The sequence below is a fragment of the Carassius auratus genome, chromosome 29 (assembly GCF_003368295.1).
Source record: "Carassius auratus strain Wakin chromosome 29, ASM336829v1, whole genome shotgun sequence".
Classification (NCBI taxonomy): domain Eukaryota; kingdom Metazoa; phylum Chordata; class Actinopteri; order Cypriniformes; family Cyprinidae; genus Carassius; species Carassius auratus.
Window position 1 is genome coordinate 10,986,854 of NC_039271.1, and position 21,170 is coordinate 11,008,023.

General features: G+C 39.3%; 1 long non-coding RNA gene and 1 pseudogene across 1 annotated transcript; one reads left to right on the forward strand and one right to left on the reverse strand.

The window, feature by feature from the left end:
* Positions 1 to 140: 140 nt before the first annotated feature.
* LOC113048066 (uncharacterized) lies at positions 141 to 8,520 on the forward strand. The gene is made up of 4 exons (XR_003276395.1): positions 141 to 556; positions 5,636 to 5,753; positions 6,040 to 6,186; positions 6,884 to 8,520. It is a non-coding gene; the product is annotated as an uncharacterized LOC113048066 (long non-coding RNA).
* The window catches only part of LOC113048065 (plasma membrane calcium-transporting ATPase 1-like), a 30,459-nt pseudogene continuing 16,846 nt past the window's right edge, over positions 7,558 to 21,170 (reverse strand).

Here is a 21,170-nt window from a genome sequence, read left to right on the forward strand (position 1 = left end):
TCTAAGGAAGCAATTCCCATAAATCTTAAATTCTATAAAGTAGAATAATAAGCAGTATATATATATATATATATATATATATATATATATATATATATATATATATATATATATATATATATATATTAGGGCAACACAATTCTAACGATAGATTCATATATCAAAATGAACTGATTGTATAGGACTTGAATTTGATTAACAAAATAAATGCACATACAGTTAATGCTACAAAGGAAATTCTGTGAGATGCTGATGGTCCAGTGGACAGAGCTCTTGGTGTCAAAGCTAAACTTGATGCAGGAGACCTGACGAATGTAGTCAATGTAAAATCTGACTCGTTTTGTCGAAACGAGATAGGCAGTTTTCCATCCGCTCCACTAGGCGGCGAAAGCGAGTTTCAGGTTCAGTGTGATCTCTGATGTGTTCGTGTGCTTGGCTTGCAACAACCAACAGCACGCGCAAGGTGCAACAGCACATATTCCAGCCCATAAACTAATAAAACCGACACAAACTTCGATGAAGTGAAGGAACCGAGTGTCACTCACTTGACTCATCAGTAAGTCTACTACGAATACAGTGCGTTGTGTTGCATCATTTCTGTGTGCGGACACTTAAAACTTCAAAGTGAACTCTGACTGTTCGGTAAAATTGGCAAGATATTCACAGATTCGACTTTTTCGGATCAATAACACGCGAGCAAATATTTTTGAGTGCTCGAATTGGGCCTCTTTTCACTTGTAGTGATGTAGTAAACGAGCTACAAGCTCTGTACAAAATACGTTGATCTCAATGCGCTCCGGCGTCCGAAGGGACCGTCTGCAAAGTGCGAAACGCGAAAAAAAGCTACTTATAAAATACTCAATAACGTCACAGTAACACACTGTAGTATCACCAAATTCAGTTCACACATATCTGCGGCCCTGCTGGTTTAACTACAACACTCATATTGAATATAATTGCTCTGGCACATTTTTTATGATTTGATGTGTGAACTGAATTTGGTGAAAGTACAGTGTGTTACAGTAAAATTATTAACATTTTTCATAATAAAAAAATCATAAAAAAATGTGCCTATGCAATTATTTTAAATATGAGTGTTGTAGTTAAACCAGCAGGAGAGCAGTGATGTGTGAACTGAATTTGGTGAAAGTACAGAGTTTTACAGTAAAGTTATTAAAGAGTTAGTTCACTGAAAAGTCATAATTATGTTATTAATAACTCACCCTTATGTCGTTCCAAACCCGTGAGACCTCCGTTTATCTTTAGAACACTGTTTAAGATATTTTAGATTTAGATCCTAGTCCCTCCATTGAAACTGTGTGTACGGTATAGTGTCCATGTCCAGAAAGACTGATTATACTGCGCATGTGTGATTCAGTGTGAAGCAGACTGACACACAGAGCGTCTGAACTGAACTGATTCTTTTGGTGATTGATTCTGAACTGATTCTGTGCTAGGGTTATGAGCACAGGTAAACTTAAGGCTTGAATGAAGGGCAATCATCGCCAATGACGCCATTACGTAGAGCACAAAAGAACTGGTGAACAGTTTTCTACAACCGGTTTATTGAATCGAACTGTCTGAAAGAACTACTGGTGATCCGAAAACCGATGAGTCAATCTTTTGTTCATTATCTGGCTCGGCTCGGTGTTCATCTTCAGTTCTCTCTTCACAGTAGTTCAGTCAGTGTACTGTTTGAGTAAATGAATTACTCCGGGATATTGGTTTGTTTTAACTCCGAGGGAGCGTCAGCCACATTAAAAAAGTTAACAGCTTAAGTCATTTGTGGATTAATGTGTATTGGAGACACGAACCGTTTAAAACGATTCAGTTCGATTTGGTGAACTGGTTCAAAAAGATCCGGTTACATCGAATGATTCATTCGTGAACCTGATATCACAAACTGCTTTGTTTTGAACTATCTCCTACCAGACACGGAAGAGAAGACAATGATGAATAAAGTCGTAGTTTTTGCTATTTTTGGACCAAAATGTATTTTCGATGCTTCAAAAAATTCTAACTGACCCTCTGATGTCACATGGACTACTTTGATGATGTTTTTCCTACCTTTCTGGACATGGACAGTATACCGTGCACACAGTTTCAATGGAGGGACTGAGAGCTCTAGGACTAAATCTAAAATATCTTAAACTGTGTTCCAAAGATAAACTGAGGTCTAATGGGTTTGGAACAACATGAGGGTGAGTTATTGGGTTTGGAACAACATGAGGGTGAGTTATTAATTACATAATTATGATTTTTTGATGAACTAACCCTTTAATTATTATGTTCAATAACTGAAGTTATTAACCATTTTTCATAATAAAAAAAATGTGCTGAAGTAATTACTTTCAAAACCAGTGTTGTAGTATAACCAGCAGGAGAGCAGTGATGTGTGAACAGCATATGGTGAAAGTACAGTGTGTTACAGTAAAGTTATTAACCATTATTTTCAATAACGGTGAAGTTATTAACTATTTCCATAATAAAAAAATCATAAAAAATGTGCAAAAGCAATTACTTTCAAAATGAAAGTTGTAGTATAACCAGCAGGAGAGCAGTTATGTGTTAACTGCATTTGGTGGAAGTACAGTGTGTAACAGTAAAGTTATTAACTGTCATGTTCAATAACGGTGAAATTATTAACTATTTTTCATAATAAAAAAATTTTAAAAAATGTGCAAAAGCAATTACTTTCAAAATGAAAGTTGTAGTATAATCAGAAGGAGAGCAGTAATGTGTGAGCTGAATTTGGTGAAAGTACGGTGTGTTACAGTAAAGTTATGAACATCTTTCATAATTAAAATGTATAAAAACTGTGTAAAACCAATTATTTTCAAAACCAGTGTTGTAGTATAACCAGCAGTACAGTTATTAACTTTTTCATAATAAAAAAAAAATCCAAAAAATGTTTCAAAAACAATTACTTGCAAAATAAAAGTTGTAGTATAACCAACAGGACAGCAGTGATGTGTGAACTAAATTTGGTGAAAGTACAGTGCATTACAGAAAAGTTCAAAAAATCCAAAAAAAATTTTGCAAAAGCAATTACTTCTAAAATGAAAAGTGTTGTATAACCAACAGGACAGCAGCGATGTGTGATCTGAATTTGAGTGTGTTACAGTAATGTTATTAACATTTTTAATAAGAAAATCATAAAAAATGTGTAAAACCAATTATTTTCAAAACCATTGTTGTAGTATAACCAGCAGGAGAACAGTGATGTGTGAACTGAATTTGGTGAAAGTACAGTGTGTTACAGTAATGTAATTAACTATATGTGCAAAAGCACATATTTCCAAAATCATCGTTGTAGTAGAACCAGTAGGAGAGCAGTGATGTGTGAACTGAATCTGGTGACACTACAGTGCATTACTGTGAAGTTATTGAGTATTTTATTAGTAGCCTTTTTTTCGCGCTTCGCACTTTGCAGACGGTGCCTACGTCGACTCAGACGCCAGCCCATTGAGATTAAGGGCGGGCGTACACGGTGCGAATTCGGATGGTCGGAAGATCGTATGTCCACGCACACGGCACGAGTGAGTTTATCTGAAAATCGTACGGACGAGATGATATACGACACGATTTTACAACCTGCGAATTCCAGAAACAATCGCACGAAGTTGATAGACGCGTTCGACTTGAAGCAGCGCTGCACGCACAGAAGGATCACTGTATGACATTAAAGTACCGTGAGAGCGATATGAGAGCACACATATCCAATGCATTCGAATCGCTCTCGCTGTACTTTGATGTCACACAGGTGATCATTCTGTGCAGCGCTGCTTAAGTGGAACGCGCCTTATATAACTGCTCTCCCTCTCTCATAACTGCATATAAAATATTGATACGAGCCGTGACTGTTTCCTACACGTACAGGTTATTTTTCAGCAATAGGAAACCGGGACGTTTGGTTACCCTGTGTGTGTGTTCTTGTATATGGTTTATAAATATCTGAAATGGGTATTAAAATGTAAACATGGTTTATAAGGACAATTACTGTGCCCTCGTAAACCAAATGGCTTTAAAAAATACTATACGGTGTTTAATAGAAAATTTAAACATGCATTTTCCGTGATGGATAGAGGTAGTGTATGGGGATATACAGTATAGAAAACCGTTACGTTTATGGAGAGTCACTGTAAACTACATATGCGTGTGTGAGCGAGAGAGGGAGAGAGAGAGAGAGAGAGAGAGAGAGAGAACTAAAAAGGCATTGGAATACGTTGCTAGGAACATCATACAGCGCTCGCTCGCTGACAGACTTCAGCTGCCGTCTTCGTCTTTCTTCTTCTGTGGTTTTCCTAGTTCGTGATTGGTCAACTTCAGATAAATCAACAAATCGGCTCGTTCAACCGCACAAATGGCACGAATTCAAACCGATAGCTCACGAACTTTTTAGACATGTTTAAAAATGATCGGGAGGTCGGGAAGTGCTCGTAAGCCACTCTGCTCGGCTCGTAATTCATAGCAAATGATACGAGCCGCGACCATACGAGAATACGCGATTTCCACACGATTGAAAAAAATCGCATGCGAACTCGTACGACAGCAAAAATCGCACCGTGTACGCCCGCCTTAACGTATGTTGTACAGAGCGGAGGAACGCTTGGTTTCACTCGCTTGTAGCTCGTCGTTTACTACATCACTACGGGTGAAAAGAGGCCTAATTAATGTACTAAAAACGTTTTGCTCGCAAGTTATTGATCCGGAAAAGTCGAATCTGTGAATATCTTGCCAGTTTTACCGAACTTTCTCACTGTTTGTGTAGCCATGCTGATGCTTGCTTGCTCCTTGCTGAACTCCGCCAGACCTTCAGAAGAATTGTCGTTTTGATATTCTCATCAATATCATAATTGTAACAAATAAGTTGTACACCATATTATTATTAATTTTTTTAAAACACATTCAGGCATAGGCGGAGCGTGTAAGGCTGGCCACGGGGGACTTGGGGCAAAAATGCCACTTAATTGGAAAAAATTCCACTGCACAAACATATAATCTTTTACGCCTGTGAACATTATGCGTTATTTAAATAAATAAAAAATATATATAAAAAAGTGAACATTATGCGTTATTTTACAAAAAAAATATAGAGAGCGCATTGTTGTAGCGCTAAAGCACATTAATACAATCCACGAGCGCAAGTCTCTCCGCTCGCGCGCAGATTTCCTTTGCTCTGGAAAGCCAAGTGCGCGCAGTCTTACCGTGCGAGAACAGCGTTGTATCTGAGCGTGCGTCCGGTTTTGTGCGAGCAGGCGTTTTTAGTGTTGCGCATTTTAACTAATCACACACAATTCTGTTGAGTTTAGGAATGCAATGACAAAACAGAAGCGTTAAGATGAGTCCGCTGAAACTCATCACTTTTGCTGAGCGCGTGCGCGTTCGCTGACTGAATTCCCTCCTCATAAACAACAAAGCGCAGATGTATAAGTGCTTCAGTGATCACAACGATAGTTTTTTTTTTAGAGTGCTTAAACTCGCGATTGATCAATGTTAGTGATAATGTATAGCCTATAATTTATTCGGTGTTTTGAATAATCGTGGAAAGGAAACATTATGTCATTATACATTTCTGACGTTATTATTTAATTGTAATCCTTTAAATCGTAATACAAAATAATTTACCCTACAGGACACCCTGGTCCTTGCCAAAAACGACGTGTTTATGGCTGCTTATATCCTTACCCTGGAGTTGGTTCACCCTCCGCCTATGGATTAAGGAACCCAAGTGTTTGGTGATGTGTGGAGAGGTATTACAATGCAAAGAATTTCTCCATAACATTTAACATTGTATCATTATTTTAGTTAAAAGCAAACATTAAAGTTTTTCTTCAGTTTATAAGTTGTTTAATGAAAGCACTTCTCTTCTTGTATGTGTTTGTCTAACTCCAGTATATTACTAAATGTAATGGCACTGTCTCTTGCACTTTAAATGATTGCTTGTAAATATTGTTGTATTTATTTATTTATTTTTTCAAATTTCTTTACAAGTATTTGTAACTTGAAACAAAATGCTTCTCGATGTATTTGTGCCAGTCTCTGTCACTGACCAGGTTTAAGCAGATCGTGGGTGCCGATGAGTACTTTGGGAACCAGGCGTCTAACTGAATAGAAAAAGTGTCTGCATTAGCTTTGCCAACACGCTTGGACCAGAGCAGGCTTCGGGGATGCTTTGACATGCAGGTACGAAATGCCATTTCTCCCAACTTGGACTGGACTGCACCAGAAGCAACAGGCTAGAAACACATAATACGTCACTCATCCATCCACACTTCTTCCTTGCAGGTGTTCTGCCTCAAGAACAGATTCTGCTAGGGGCACCATTCGCACACTTTTTATTCACTGCTCTCATTTTTAACACACTCTTTTATGAGCTAATGAAAGTAAACTTTGAGTACCGGCTGCTCCGATACAGTACACAAGGGGTTCAACAGAGACACACTGTTTAAGTAAAGTCCACTTGAGTTTGTCATTTCATGAAGCTCCTGACATGCACTGGCCACAAGAGAGAGCTGATGATCAGCTGTTTGTCATTTGCCTCATAGACATTTAATTAAAAAAAATGTATATATCCATTTAATGGTATGAAAATGTTAAAGTATGTGTGATGTTTGGCTCTAAAATATAATGCATCATGTATATAACAACATGATGCATCATGAAAGCCGTCATGACACGAGGAAGACTTTTTGAAGTACAAATCCTGCAGTCACTCAACAGCACATATTCCAGCCCATAAACAAATACAACCGACACACACTGTGATAAAGTGGAGGAATCGATTGTCACTTATGACAAGTGACACATTTGTAAGTCTCTGAAAATGTTCAGTGTAATTATAAACTGCCATTTAGAAATGTTGTCTTTTTTTCTTCTACAGAATGAGTGATGTGTGAGGAGTGTTACACCCAGTCAACAGAAGCATGTGGACAGACAACGACTAGACTGATGAAGACCTGCTCATGCACAGGTAATGCTTATATCATTTCAGTGTGTGTTGTTGGCTCGCAAATGTGTAGGTTATTATCCTTTTTTTTTTTTTTGGAAGGGTCACTATATTTCAAAAGTTAGTGATCGACATACGATTTAAATTATCTTTAATAAATTGCATATAATATAAATAAATATCCCCCCCCCCCCACACACACACACATATATAGCAAAGTTTTGCATTGTTACTGAATGCAACTTCTATTTTGACATTGCCTGAATGTGTTATTTAAATGACATTTGTCTTAACATGTAACTTATATTAAACCTAGAGACATATTAACTCCTTTGGTATGCCATATGAAGGACACAATGCATTGCTTTTTGTATGCTTGTTTTGGTCATTTTTGGACCAACACACCGTCTTGCATTTATACTCCTTAATCTAACGATTTCTCAACATGAAGGAAAACATGGCCCTCAGTTTACGCTAAATATCAATTTTTATTCTTAAAAACCATACACGATACTCGACAAGTTTAAAATGTAAGTTAAATCACGATATCCATTTACAATGCGCAAGATAAACAGACATGTTCTTTTATTTCCAAACTTTAAAATAATAATAAAAAAAAAATTCTTAAAACAGATGGATAAACATTCATTCCCGTTATAGGAAGACGCTATAGAAAAAAAAAAAGTTATGGATTCTTTTAATATATCTGCTCTAAATTGCAAACTTAAGCAGTTTTTCTGTATTTAATAAACTTGAAAAAAACGAAATAACTTATTCAAAAGAACAGAACCAAAAAATGTGCAGTTGTGATGACTGAAGAAATGCAAATCCCTTTCTCCGTTTTTCTTCCTTCTCCTTTATATCACCTTTAATTAACCAACAATTGGAGATAAGCAACAGTCTGAACTGGAACCCTGCTGCTAAAAAAATTAAATCTACTCCTAAGTATATATACATAAAAATAAAAAAAAACACCAAAACATGTTTGTATTTTGACCATAAGTTTCATGCTGTGAGCCACCCTGAGTATTATATTACTTAGAGAACCAATCACGACCCACCCTCCCCTTGAATATAATTTATGTAAAATCCCTGTAGGTCTGGTTCAGCAGGTTGAGATGTTGTCATTTCCTCATAAAAATATAATTTATATGGTCTGTATCAAAACGTTCCTTGGGAATCTGAAATGAAGTACCCTGTGCTGTGATACCAGTGTTATATGCACGTTTTCTTAAATTAATCATGTTGGTTGCTTTGTGTTTCCAGTATTTCAGGTCTTAAATATTCTACAAACAATTGCAGCAATATTTTCTTAGCTGACAGCAATCTTTATGGAATATGAAGGACAATATAAAGTACAAACTTCATTTTTTTCCCCCAAATGATCAAACAAAACACAGGAAATATTTGTTTCAAATAATCAAAAGCCTGAGTGAACAAACTTATGATACATTGGCAGGAACTTAATATCTTGATGTTAATGAACTGTCTGTGGACCATTTCAGTTAACCAAAGCAAAGTTTTTTTTTTTAAATGCGGACCTGGTGTGACCTCCACTTCAAAAAAAAAAACACCATTAAAAGCGTGAAGACTCTAGGCATTTCAGATACTCCTTCACTTTCAAACGAGAATGAGACACGAAACAGGAACTTAAAAATAAACCCAACAAAGTCTTTAAGGGGTGAAGTAGTATGAGAGGAGATTTATTGACAGAGATTCTTGTCTACTGTTTCCTCCAGTCACCCGTTGAATGAAAAAACAAACCAAAAAAAAAAAAAAAGTGTCCAATAGTTGCCTCTGTCACTTCTATACAAGCCTTAGTGTTATCTATTTGGCTTGAGGGTTCTATGCATCTACAAATATATAACAAATAAAACTTGCAGGCAAAAATAGTTCGGTTTTCATAGAAACACCTTTTTTTTTCCTGAAAATTCAGCAGTATCTGAAATATTTCTCGATTCATTTGTCCCCATTTCTCTGCATCAGGAAGCTCTTCCACCAACGAAAAAAAAAAAGTATCTACAAACTTTGTAAACAGACCTGTGTCTTCCAAAAAATAAACAAAAACATAAATAATAATTCAAATATTAACAGCCAAATGATTCAGAAATCAGTGTTTGAATAAGCAAAAGGGCAAAAAGAACAAAATGTACAACATCCAGATGAAGAGAAGCAAAAGCTAAGAGCTGAGCTCCTTGGCTCCGCCCCTCTCATCCAACGAGTTCTCCAGGCTTTAGTCTCTGTGGAGACAAGCAGGTGTTGTGTGTCATACCAAGGGGCGGAGCTGATCAAAGGGACGTCTCTAGGCTGTGCATGGGACTCCCGGGAGCTGAGAGTGTGGCTGGCATGCTGGGATCCAGGAAGAGGTGGATGCTGCTGTCTACGGCGTTATTGTTCTGATTGGGTGAGGGTGGGGGAGGAGGAGTGGGTGTGGCATTTCTCTTAGTGGGGGCGTCATCCTCCGCATCCGTGTCATCGATGAGGGGGATGTGGGGCTCTGAGTCCTCTATCCGGAACTCTGGATGGGTCATGAAGTTGTGGATGGAGGAGCGAGACTCTGGCTTCTCCAGGCCCTCATAGGGCGACAGCGAGCTGCGGAATGCATTCACCACTCGGATCTGCAGGAGAATAGGACGTAAAGTCAGCCTTGCCACTCACAGAGAGCTAACACTTGTTTGCCCACATGTACACAACAGGCATACAAAGTGAAACATCACTTTTTTTTTTAGGTACAGGTTAAACCAAAGGCCAAATGGGCTGGTTTTAATTGATGAGTGGATAGCAGTGAAGTTAGCGCACCAAAACCGTTTGAGAGTGTTTGTGAGCGGTCAGATGTCGTGCAACTATTGAGTAAGAGTGAACAAACTCTTGAAAACCTGATGCTTGGGTTACGGTGAGCCTATCCTCTGACCGAGGGACAGAATGTCCTCTTTTCTTAGGATTGAGAAATAACAGATGTACCAAACTGGAAAGAACTTGGGTGTCTTCTCTGTTGTAAATTACAGAAAGCCAATTTTTCACAATGTAAATAAGAAAGAGAACAGAAGAGACAGGAAAAGAGAGAGGCCAAGGTAACCCCAGAGGACACAGCTCAACACATGAGGTTAATATTTTCAGGCATGCTTGTATTGGAGGGGAGGGATCGATCACTGATTATGTTGTGAAGTAGAGACGCAAAACTTTAAAAGCAGCCAAGCGATTTAAGCTAACCAGCACAAGTAAATTCACAAACGGTCTAGAGACGGGACCCATGCAGAGCAGTGCTACCTTGTGTTTCAACAGAGGTAAACCTTTGAGTATAGCCCATGACACATTTCACAGAATCTAAAGAGGAATATGCGGCAGTCAGTGTTGTAGCATTCCGTACCCGGTTTCCCAATGTCCAGTAAATCAAGACTACACCAAAAGAGTCTTTCAAACAATACATAGTGCCCTGAACAGAGAAAAAGGGGTTGTGGACAGCCAGGACCTAATGAAAGATGGAAATACTGATGTGGTTAGAATCGAGCTGAAAGACATGACATGATTCCACAAGCTTTTCATCCAGTCGCAGATCTTCCCTGTAAAATAATAAAGTTACACCAATAAAGACAGAGAAAAAGAGGGTGATAAAACTGGCACTGAGTAGAATATGAGACAGCGTGATAGAGAAATCCAGGTTGGACAGTAACGCCAATGTTGCAGAATGAGTGAACGAGCAAAAACCGACACTACAGGAAAGGTAATGAACTACAGAAAGAGGAAAGGAAGTTCAGTTTTGTCTAAACTACAGCACAACATCTCAATCATATCGTTCGATCCTACAGAAACCCGAGATACTTACCAAAACACTGCCTTAAAAAAAATGTCCCACAAACCCATTCACAAGACCAGTTTGGTGCGACTGGTCAGGTTATCAAGTGACCATGGGCGTATACTCAAAACATTTACACGCAGTAGCCTAGGAGCCTGACGAGCACGCGCAGGTCTGCAGACACACCAGACGGGATTAGACAACGACTCTTGATCGGTGAGAACCCAGCCAAAGCCATCAAACAGACATAGATACCTCAACCTTAACACTTAAGATACACAGCCGTTAACATTGAGAAGCAATGTGGAAGATGTTTAGAGATACGTTTCGTTTCGGACAAGAGAGCGAGAGAGAAACAGAGAAGGAAGGACATTAGGAGAAGAATGAAGACCGTTAGGCGAGAGGAGGAAATGTTAATTGTCATGCACTAATAAACACGCACTCACACCCGACAGCGGCAGAAGCGGTGTTGAAGGCAGTAGCAGGAGATAAGGCTACATGTGTAGGGCTAGAAACATTGGTTACATCGTGCTGCTGGCTGCTGCTGGAGGGCTGGCGCCTGACGGCCCCCTGAAAGGAAATTCCACTCTGGAACGCACTCACAACATCCATCTGGAAGGAATCAGAGAGTGTGATAGGCCCAGAGAACGCACAGGAGAGAGACAGACAGAGTAAAGAGGAAGAAGTGAAAAGAATAGGGATAGAGAAAGAAGGGCACCCATAAAAAAAAAGACAGTGACAGAGCAGCTGAGAGAGAGGGGAAAAAAAGGCACTGAATTAAAAGAACCTGACCTGACATTTGCCTTTAGCATTGATCCGTTTATTGCACTGACAAACTGCATTAATAAACCCTCTTCCACCAGTGTAAGGTCACCATAAGTGGCGGATCGATTGGTGGGAGTACTAACTCAAACCATAATCAGAGAAAATTAAGAAAGGTGGGGGTTTCGGTTCCTGAGCTTGGACTGCAGAGTTGTGCGGTTTTCGAGAGGTTACCTGAGTCTGAATGCGGTTCAGGCCTCTGAACCAGAGGATCTGTCCCCTGCGGAGCTCTCGCTCAGCATGGTCAATTTCCTCCAGGTCATCCAGCTCCTCCAACTCCTCATCTGGGATTTCTTCCTTCTGCGTTCCATGACCAGCACTCTTCAGGAACTTCAGCCGGCTCGTAGGGATCGAAGAGATGATCTGAATGAGGGTGTGGACACACACACACACACACACACACATCAAGTGGCCATTCTATACAGAAAACAAATTGAAAAACTAAATGTTCTCAGCCCAGTAAATCAGTCCTCTGCCTTTAGGGGGCACTGCTCTATCACAATTGAGGGGTTTGGATTGGTGTTTTGAGAGCAAGTTACAAAGTACAAGAAGCTGCTTTGTATAATATAGGAAGGAATGAGGCTCACCTGTCCCCACAGAAGACATCCAAAGCCTAAGAAGACACACCATAGCCACTGCTCAATATTCAGCTCCACACAGCTGAATGGCTTTCCTCCAAATTGCACTATCACAATCTAGGTGGGGGAAAAAAAATTATAAATCATTTTTATTCATGACATGCTTAGGTCACACGATCTTCTATATCTGCTATGATTATGGGTGTGCACACAGCAATTTGTAGGACCGCACACCTGAATAAGAAAAGTCCCAAAGACGATTGTACAAAAGATCAGATTGTTGAAAATGCCTTCAAAAACATTTCGTTCTCCGTGGATCTTCCGGGCGTTGATTTCATTAAACAGCTGCATCATGACAAAGGTGTTGAAGACAATGGTGTAGTGCTCTGAGGGAGGAGCGTGAAGAGGGGCGTTACGTCCACTGTCGATGTCGAATATCTTTTCACCTGAGAAAGGAGCAGAAAGTAAAACATTGTAGCACTGGAAATAAGACTTCCTTGAAAGATACAGCCTTCTGTGGCATTCTTACAGAATACAGGATATGGCTGGAGTAACTATCCACCATATTTTTCAGTAAGCCATTTTACGTGAATGTTCAAGACTTCCAGTTCTTTAGCTGCTGTATTGAAACGATGACTAAAATAATCAAGTGTAGTAAACGGTAAAACGGTTACAAACTGGCGTTTATAATTAAGACAATATATTAAAAATAATAGAGTACGAAACACCAGTTTGCAGTATCAAGCACCGAAACAAGCTGTTTTGTACAGCTAAAAATAGCTTGAAGCAGATGAGATGGGAAGCCAGACATTACATTTACAAATGGCTGCACCCGCTCTCAAAGCAAAAATAAGGTGGACAGAAAGAGCACAGTTGACTGAATCTTACAGCAAAGGTGCAAGGTGACAAAACTATTTATTATAAATTACTTATTATTTACATTATTTTAACTTGAAATTTCCATTTGCTTTCTGCTATTATAATGAGCATGACTTGGTTCAATCACAAGTGTTAGTTTTTACCAGCAAAAAGTAGAGTGAAGATGATGGTGAGCTGGTAGACTGCATGACCCAATATGTTCTTCATCATTGTCCGGGAGATGAGGGGTTTATTACGGCCGTAAGGCTTCCTCAGCAGAAGAGATTCAGTGGGGGGTTCAGTGGCCAAGGCCAAAGAGGCAAATGTGTCCATAATCAGATTTACCCATAACATCTGTACAGCTTTCAAAGGAGAGTCCTAGGAGAGTGAGAGATAACAGGAGGTGACCGTTCTGACCTCATTCACTGCTGCCACCTTCAGAACATTCAAAAACACCCTCTCAACTTAGTGAAGCATTCAGTACTCATTCGAATGCTGAGGTTTTCTTTTCGCATTTTCTGAACTGATTTTGGGGAAAGAATTCTGCATAATGAATTTAAAGATGAGAATCCTGAGCTGAAAAAAATGATCAGATTAGACGAGATTTATGATAAACAGAATAGATAAATTCTGGTGGTGTCTGATTCGGAGTGGGCCTGCTCATGAGCAATATCCAGGGAAATTACACACGAAACAAGCAGAACACCTGAGGCTTGAGGCCACATCCAGCCTTAGCTACTGACAGCAATGCAAAGCGCAAATGTAATCCTCCCATTCATTATGCAATAATACAGGACCTCGAGTGCAATCAGCCAGACTATCAATCCATTTAACAGAGGAGAGCTGGCTCATTTTGGACTGGTGGTTTGCCTGTGGACAGCAGTCCCAGACCCCATGCTGCCTGCAAGTCTTCCTGCCTCAGACTAACAATTTCCAATCACTTCACACAAGATGGGTAGCAATCAGCTGCTTCCATCAGCCACCATGGTGCATCTGTTAAGCTGCACTATTTAGCTTAACAGCTCCGTCATTTTGCTTCATGGTAGAAGAGAGCGTTTTATAGTGATACCTGTGTGATGCAAGCTCCAGTGAAGGCCACAATCACAGCCACCACATTGACAGTGAGCTGGAACTGAAGGAATTTTGAAAATGCTGTCATACACGTTCCGCCCCCACATTACGGCCTTGACGATGCTGCTGAAGTTGTCGTCAGTGAGAATGATGTCGGAGGCTTCTTTAGCCACGTCTGTGCCGGCAATGCCCTGAGAATAAAAGAATGCTATATTAAAAAGGCCATTCAAAAGTAAATCTAGGACATAGAATCCTTGGAGAAATCATTTGTTCGTAGCCACTTCAGGCAGACCCACATACCATGGCAAACCCAACATCAGCCTTTTTTAAGGCAGGGCCATCATTGGTACCGTCTCCTGTTACCGCCACAACCTGCCTCCGCTCCAAAACGGTGCTGTCAATTATACCTGAAGGAAAAGACATTCATCAAGACATTACAGAACAGAAATATATATTTAGTTTTAACACAGACACTCGTTCCTCCAGCATAAGCGAGTAATTCTGAGCACCTTTGACTAGTGTATGCTTGTCTGTCGGAGAAGATCTCGCCAGCACCCGGAGTTTAGGCCATATTTTGTCAATCCTCTCTTGTTCAATCTGGAAAAAAAAAGGGATTCAATTATAAGCTTGTGATTTTCTGTAAGTCTTGCTACTAATAAATTGTGCCTCTCACCTCTCCCTTTTCATTACGAATCCGGCGGTTGAACTCTTTGCCTTCCATGCAGAGGAAGTCATCTCCTGGCTGCAGGATGCCACATTTAGTTGCTATAGCGCGGGCAGTGTTAAGATTGTCCCCGGTTACCATGCGCACCGTGACTCCAGCACGCTGGCACTTTTTAATGGCATCAGGGACCTGAGCAAGAAACAAGAAGTGAGTATGACCAAGATAGCTGCTTATATGACATTACATGCAAACGCAAGAGTCTTTCTTGCTATTGAAAATAGTTTGTTTACCAAGAAAAGCATCTTAAACTTGTTCAAATGTCTAAGGCTTGTACCTCCGGTCTAACTGGGTCTTCAATGCCCACGATACACACACAGGTGAGTCGTGTCAGGATATCGCTCTCATTATCCCAGTCTGGTTCACCTTCGGAGGCAGGGAAGTCCCTGTAAGCCAGGCAGATGGTCCTCAAGCCCTCAGAGGCCATTGGTTCAATCACTCTCTTCACCATGTCATCTCGGTCCCTGGGCCGAAAAATCTTTGCCTCGCCCGTCACCGTCAGGATTTTATAACACCTGTGTGAGGAGGAGAGAGCAGGTAAGATATTGTAGATACCCAACAGCACACAGCAACTGAGCCATCCAAGTAATTTCTCCTGGGAAATCTATCAGTAACACAGCCTCGGGGCTTTGGAGGGGGAGGTGAAGCATTTGATCTGCCAATCAAGTTTGCTGAGAAACCTCTCACATGCTTATTTAAGGAAAAGACTGCAGTGTTTTACTTATGATATAAGATGTTACGGCCTGAACTTATGTCAGGCATTAACAATAACCAAATATTTATGACTGAGGATGGCATACTTCTTCAGCAGAATCTCAGAGGCTCCTTTGCTGAACATCCGGTAGCTTCCATCAGCATTCTTTAGCACCGTACTCATGGATTTCCTAACAGAGTTGAAGGTGTAGACTTTGTAAAGCTTCTCTTCAGGGATTTCATTGCGGACTGCTTGATAATCTCTTTTCAAGTCCATGGCAAAGCCCAGCAAGGCACATTCAGTTTTGTTGCCCACCTGACGATTCAGGCCTCCCTCCTTCTCGGGGGACTGAAAAAAAAAAAAATTATATATATATATATAAAAAAATAATATATGCATTAAAACACTGAGTTGTACAGTATTTTATTCAGCCATTGTGACAATACAGCCCATTAGGCACCACTGTCAAATAAACCGTAGTAAAAGATGCTGCATACTGGTCTGCTGCTATTTAATTTCAGTCATATCTGACTCCAAATGAACTAGGAGCTGTAACTTTGCTGAGTACTTGAAGCTTGTGAGAATCAGTGCTTTTTATATGCCATTATAGTATTTCTTAATATTCTGAATTGAGATTGTGGTTTCGACATTTTTAAAGTTTGTTTTTTCTTTTACATACATTTTTATATATATATATATATATATATATATATATATATATATATATATATATATATATATATATATATATATATTTGTAAATTTAATATTTGAACTTGAACCTGCTTATTTCAGTTAGCTGCCAAGGTAATATTTTCAATTTAATATTTATTTTAGCTTTAAAAAACATTCGTAACCTATTAAAAACCTCTTAAAAAGAACAACACTGATGAGATTTACCTCAAGTTATTACAGACTGATAGGTCAATAGTCAGTGTGTAGTTAAAAATGCTCAATAAAAGGTTGTAATGTTTTCCTTTAAATTAATGAAATTTATTAACTTCCAAAAAAAAAAAAAAAAAAAGAATTATGCTTGCCTAAGGACTCACCATGATTTTGGTGGTGTAAGCACAGTTGACACTGATGCCCAGTATGAGCAGGTCTATGGTGCTGGCAGGAATGACATCAGGCTCAGGGACTTTCTTGTAGTGCTTATCAGCGATAAAAACCTGAACAACTTTCATCCGGTTCATAGTCAGAGTCCCGGTCTTGTCTGAACAGATGGCTGTGGCATTGCCCATGGTTTCACAGGCATCGAGATGCCTCACCAAATTATTGTCTTTCATCATTTTCTGAAATATAGCAGCAAAGTAAAACAGTTAAAAAAAAACGTATGGAATGGGGTGGGGGGGGTGATAGACCAATCAATAATAAACAGTCCACTAAACCCCAATTACATCACTATAAAAGCAACAAGGTGAAGTTAATAGATGCAAAAAGATATGGCAATTCGTATGATTATTAGATCAACATGTACTGTACATTGTCTAACAAAAGCATAGACAAAGGGCCTTGTCACAAGATGGTCGGTACAGGGCATGGATATTTAAACAGAAGATGCAGGGTCATACTTTGACAGAGTAAGCCAGCGAGATGGTTACAGCCAGCGGAAGACCCTCTGGGACAGCCACCACCAGCACAGTCACACCAATGATAAAGAACTTGACAAAGAACTGGACATAAATGGGAGTGCACTCTTTTTCCCAAGGAAGTCCCTGGATCCAGAAAGTGTCCACCACAAACAGCACCACCAAGATGATCACTGTGATGGCTGACATCACTAGACCTGCGCAGGAACACATACATTAAAGGCCTAGGTATACTTCACTTTCCGAGGCAGTGGAACGCAGACAGCTGAATTCTACTTTGGGCTTAAACTTTTAAAGCCCATGCTGCACACAGAGTTTTCAGCAAAAGCCATTAGAACTGTGAAATTGACTGTTAGTTTCACAAAGTCGCTTGACAAATGCAGTTTTCTGTCCTTTATTGACATACTTCCTATTTGAAACCAGAAGTTTGGCAAGACATCCTTTTTAAAATTGCTAAAAGAGTTCTTTATGCCACAGTAATGAACCTACAGAGTCAGTTGCAGAAGGTAACTGCGGAGGGATTTTCTCATTCTAGAGAGCATTTGATTTGGACAATAATCTGTTTAATGCAGGAAAGATTTATCAATATATTTAGCCAGTTTCACCAGAAAAGTGTTAATAAATTTAATAAATGCATCTTCCCCCTAAAGTGCTAAGAGGACACTAGCATAATAAATGATCTCAAAGCAACCACGCTTACCTGCTTTTCCAATTTGGACCGCTAATTTGGTCAGTTTCCCTTGCAAAACCGATTTCTCTTTCTTGGACAAGTTGGCTTTTCTCTTCTCCTCACCCTCAGCCACTTCTTCACTGTTTAGAGGCTGCATCTCCATTGCTGCACCATCCTGGGCTTTAGCTACAAATAGAAAGAATGAAAATTGTGAATGTCAGGGATGAACTAACATAAAAAAGTAACAAAACTACTGCAGCAAAAAGTGTGTTAAGTACCTTGTACGCTTAAAAGAAAACTTAAGGCAATGTTTGAAAAAAAAAAAAGTAGTTTTTAAATTAAATACAATTATTATTTATTGTACCATAACAAATTGTATTAATCTGAAGTTAACTAGTTAAGAATTTAACCCTTCTAGGCTGTTGAGGTCTGGGCAAATCTGTTTATGATTTTTTTTTTTTTAAATGACATGAGACTTTGTAATAAATCCAAAACAAGACAAGAAAAAAAAAAAAAAAACTTAAAGGAGTGGTAATGGCAACTGAGCGATCCTCTGCTGCCATCTATTGGCTATAATGGCTCTCATGTCATTTTCATCTTACAAGTCTTTGTTTTCCATGTCATCTTCAATGTAATTTGAATCTTTAAAGTGAATTTTACTACACAACTTAAAAAAAATAATAATAATAAAGTGTTGAAAATCTAAGTCTTTAAAAAATGTGTTTTAATTAGGGGGTATACCTGGATATCAGAACATAGAAGCAGAGCATATTGTCACCTTTTTCACCCATGAAGAGTTTGCATCCCTGGACTATGCAGTTATCACAAGAATCAGAGTATATTATCTGCTGCTCTGTGCTGGTGACTGACTTTCTCCACACCCGGACTACAGGAAGCCTTTTCTAATTAAATTGTGGCTCCCCCACGTGACAAATATAATTAAGTGACCAGATAAATTAAATTATAATAGTGATTATAAATGCATGATAATTTTATTACAGTCCGAGAACACACAGCTCATGATCATCCTCACATTTTGAAGCTACATGCAAACCCATGTGACCAAGTATCCTAGGAGACATAATACTTCATCACCACACTCCGATGTCCAGTCCATCACTCATCAGCATTGGCTATAAAAGACATGCACATACTTCTTATCTCAAGGCCAGCACTCTACGTGCTGAAAGTACAGTCTACCAGTGAGAAGACATCACACAAACAAAGATCTCAGCATGCATGCAATCATACAGACAAGCACACAGCAGTGCATCTCCGTCTATCGCTGCTGTAGCATGACGCAGTCAGCCTGTGTGCAGGATTTAACCGGTGTGTGATGTGAGGTAATTCAACTGCGTTTGAATTAGCAGGGGGTAAGGGGCCGGCGTGAGATGTCGTATAGCTGCGCTCTACTCACAGAGCTGTAATAGTAGTCTTTTCCTGTTTGGGTAGGTGATTTTAGAATAGATGATAAAAGGTTTGAAGAGAGAAAATATAATTCATTGTGTTGGCAAAGCTACATTTTCCGATGGTCCAGTCTTCAGCGGAACATGATCCTTCAGAAATCATTGTAATACATGTTTAATCATTTTGTGGGGAAATGTAATTTTTTTTTCAAGATTCTTTGAGTAAAAAGTTTAAAAGAATCGCAATGATTTGAATCAAAAACTTTGGTAACATGTCCTCTGTGTCACTTTTGATCAAAATAATCATTTTCGAATAATAATCATAATAATCTTTGAAACATCTCTCTCAAGCATCCAAGTGCAGCTCCTATCTCTTTAAAAGGGGAAACATCAAATTCTCCAACACTCCAAAATTCTCTGTTTACTAAGCTTACAATTATATGTTTTTTTTTGAAATCACCAAAGAAATCTGACAACAATGGTTTCAAATAGCATTATAAAAAGCTTGTTTCTTAGGCTAGATCAGCCAGTGTGCATGTGCAGTCCTGAGAACACATCTCAGAGCGTTGACTGTTTCTATAGCACTCGGGACTTCAAACGGCTGCTGCAGTGACGGGCTGACTCTACCGATTAGCGATTGGCTCTTTCATTCAGAAGGCGGGGCTTCCTGCGATTGAGGGGCCATATTGAGCACTGCATTTTCCCCATTCAAAACCATACAAGTGACATGTCTGGTATTCTATAGTCTTTGATTAATCATAGCGGACTAAAATTATACATTTCTTTCAAACCTGACAAACTTTTGAATAGTAGAGTAATAATCAGACTTAAAAAAAAAAAACAGGCTATCTTCTCAACACTTCACACTAGTGTGGATAAGCTTTAATGAAGATCTAATAGCACTAATGGGTTAAGGCGATGTTTTTAATGCAGGCTGCAGCATGTAAGAGGGTGTCCTTTTAAGCCAGTATGGTGTTCATTATGTCATTAAGTCAACAGGGTTACTCACCTTTCTTTCTGTTCTCCACAGAGCCATCCTGCTTTTTATCTGTAGAAAGAGAGAGAAAGAGAAGCCACATAACAAACACTCACTAATTTATTCATTATTCACCATTATGTAAGCGACGGTTCTGCAGCACACATTTAAACATATTTCCAATTATGCAAATCTTCTCTTTGATTTAGTGGAATGAGAAAAGGCCCTTGAATATTTACGACCAGATGTGTGCCACAACCTCATGAGGTTTTCAAATCCACTGCCGTGGCTAGACCACAAATGCGCAAAATGCAATGAGGTGCACTGAACAGCAACTTGGGGCCCAACCTCTGCATGTTATGAAATATTCATGTATCTGCAGGCACTCATTTGGAGACCCAACACGTGAGCCATGGGCTGCAGAGATGCATTAAATGGCAGTTAGTTAATAGAGCGCACAAGAAATCATTACACTTTTCTGAGTCATTGCTTCACACATTTTTTTTTACCAGACTGAAAAATACTGCTAAATTAAAAAATCTATTTTCTGAGTTTGACATAAAGCACACTTTCATGAAAGCTGGAACACACATATGCAGTCTATTCTATTCATCTTTTTGCAGCCACAGTAGATCGAAGAGACTGAAAAGGGCACCGGTTGATCTATTTTAGTTTCTGAGGCAGACTAAAAAGACACCAAACAATACAGACATCTTACTTTTCTTCTCTTTCTTTTTCTCTTTCTTCTCCTTCTCCTTCTCCTCCTCATCCTCATCATCTTCTCCTGCCCCCAATAACGTGAAGATGATTCCAGTTTGGGAATTGACTCCAACAGCAGTGACGAGCATTTTTCCAGAGCCCTCCATGACATGAGTACCTGCACAGAGGAAGTGGATATGTGAATAAGGGTCACATGCCGTTCATATTGGTGCCAATACATTCACCACTGGATCTAAAACATTCACACAGAGCTAAGTTTGACAAATAACTAGTTGTCCAGTTTTCCCCTCCACACAGAACAGGTTTACCAAACTTGCTCTTAA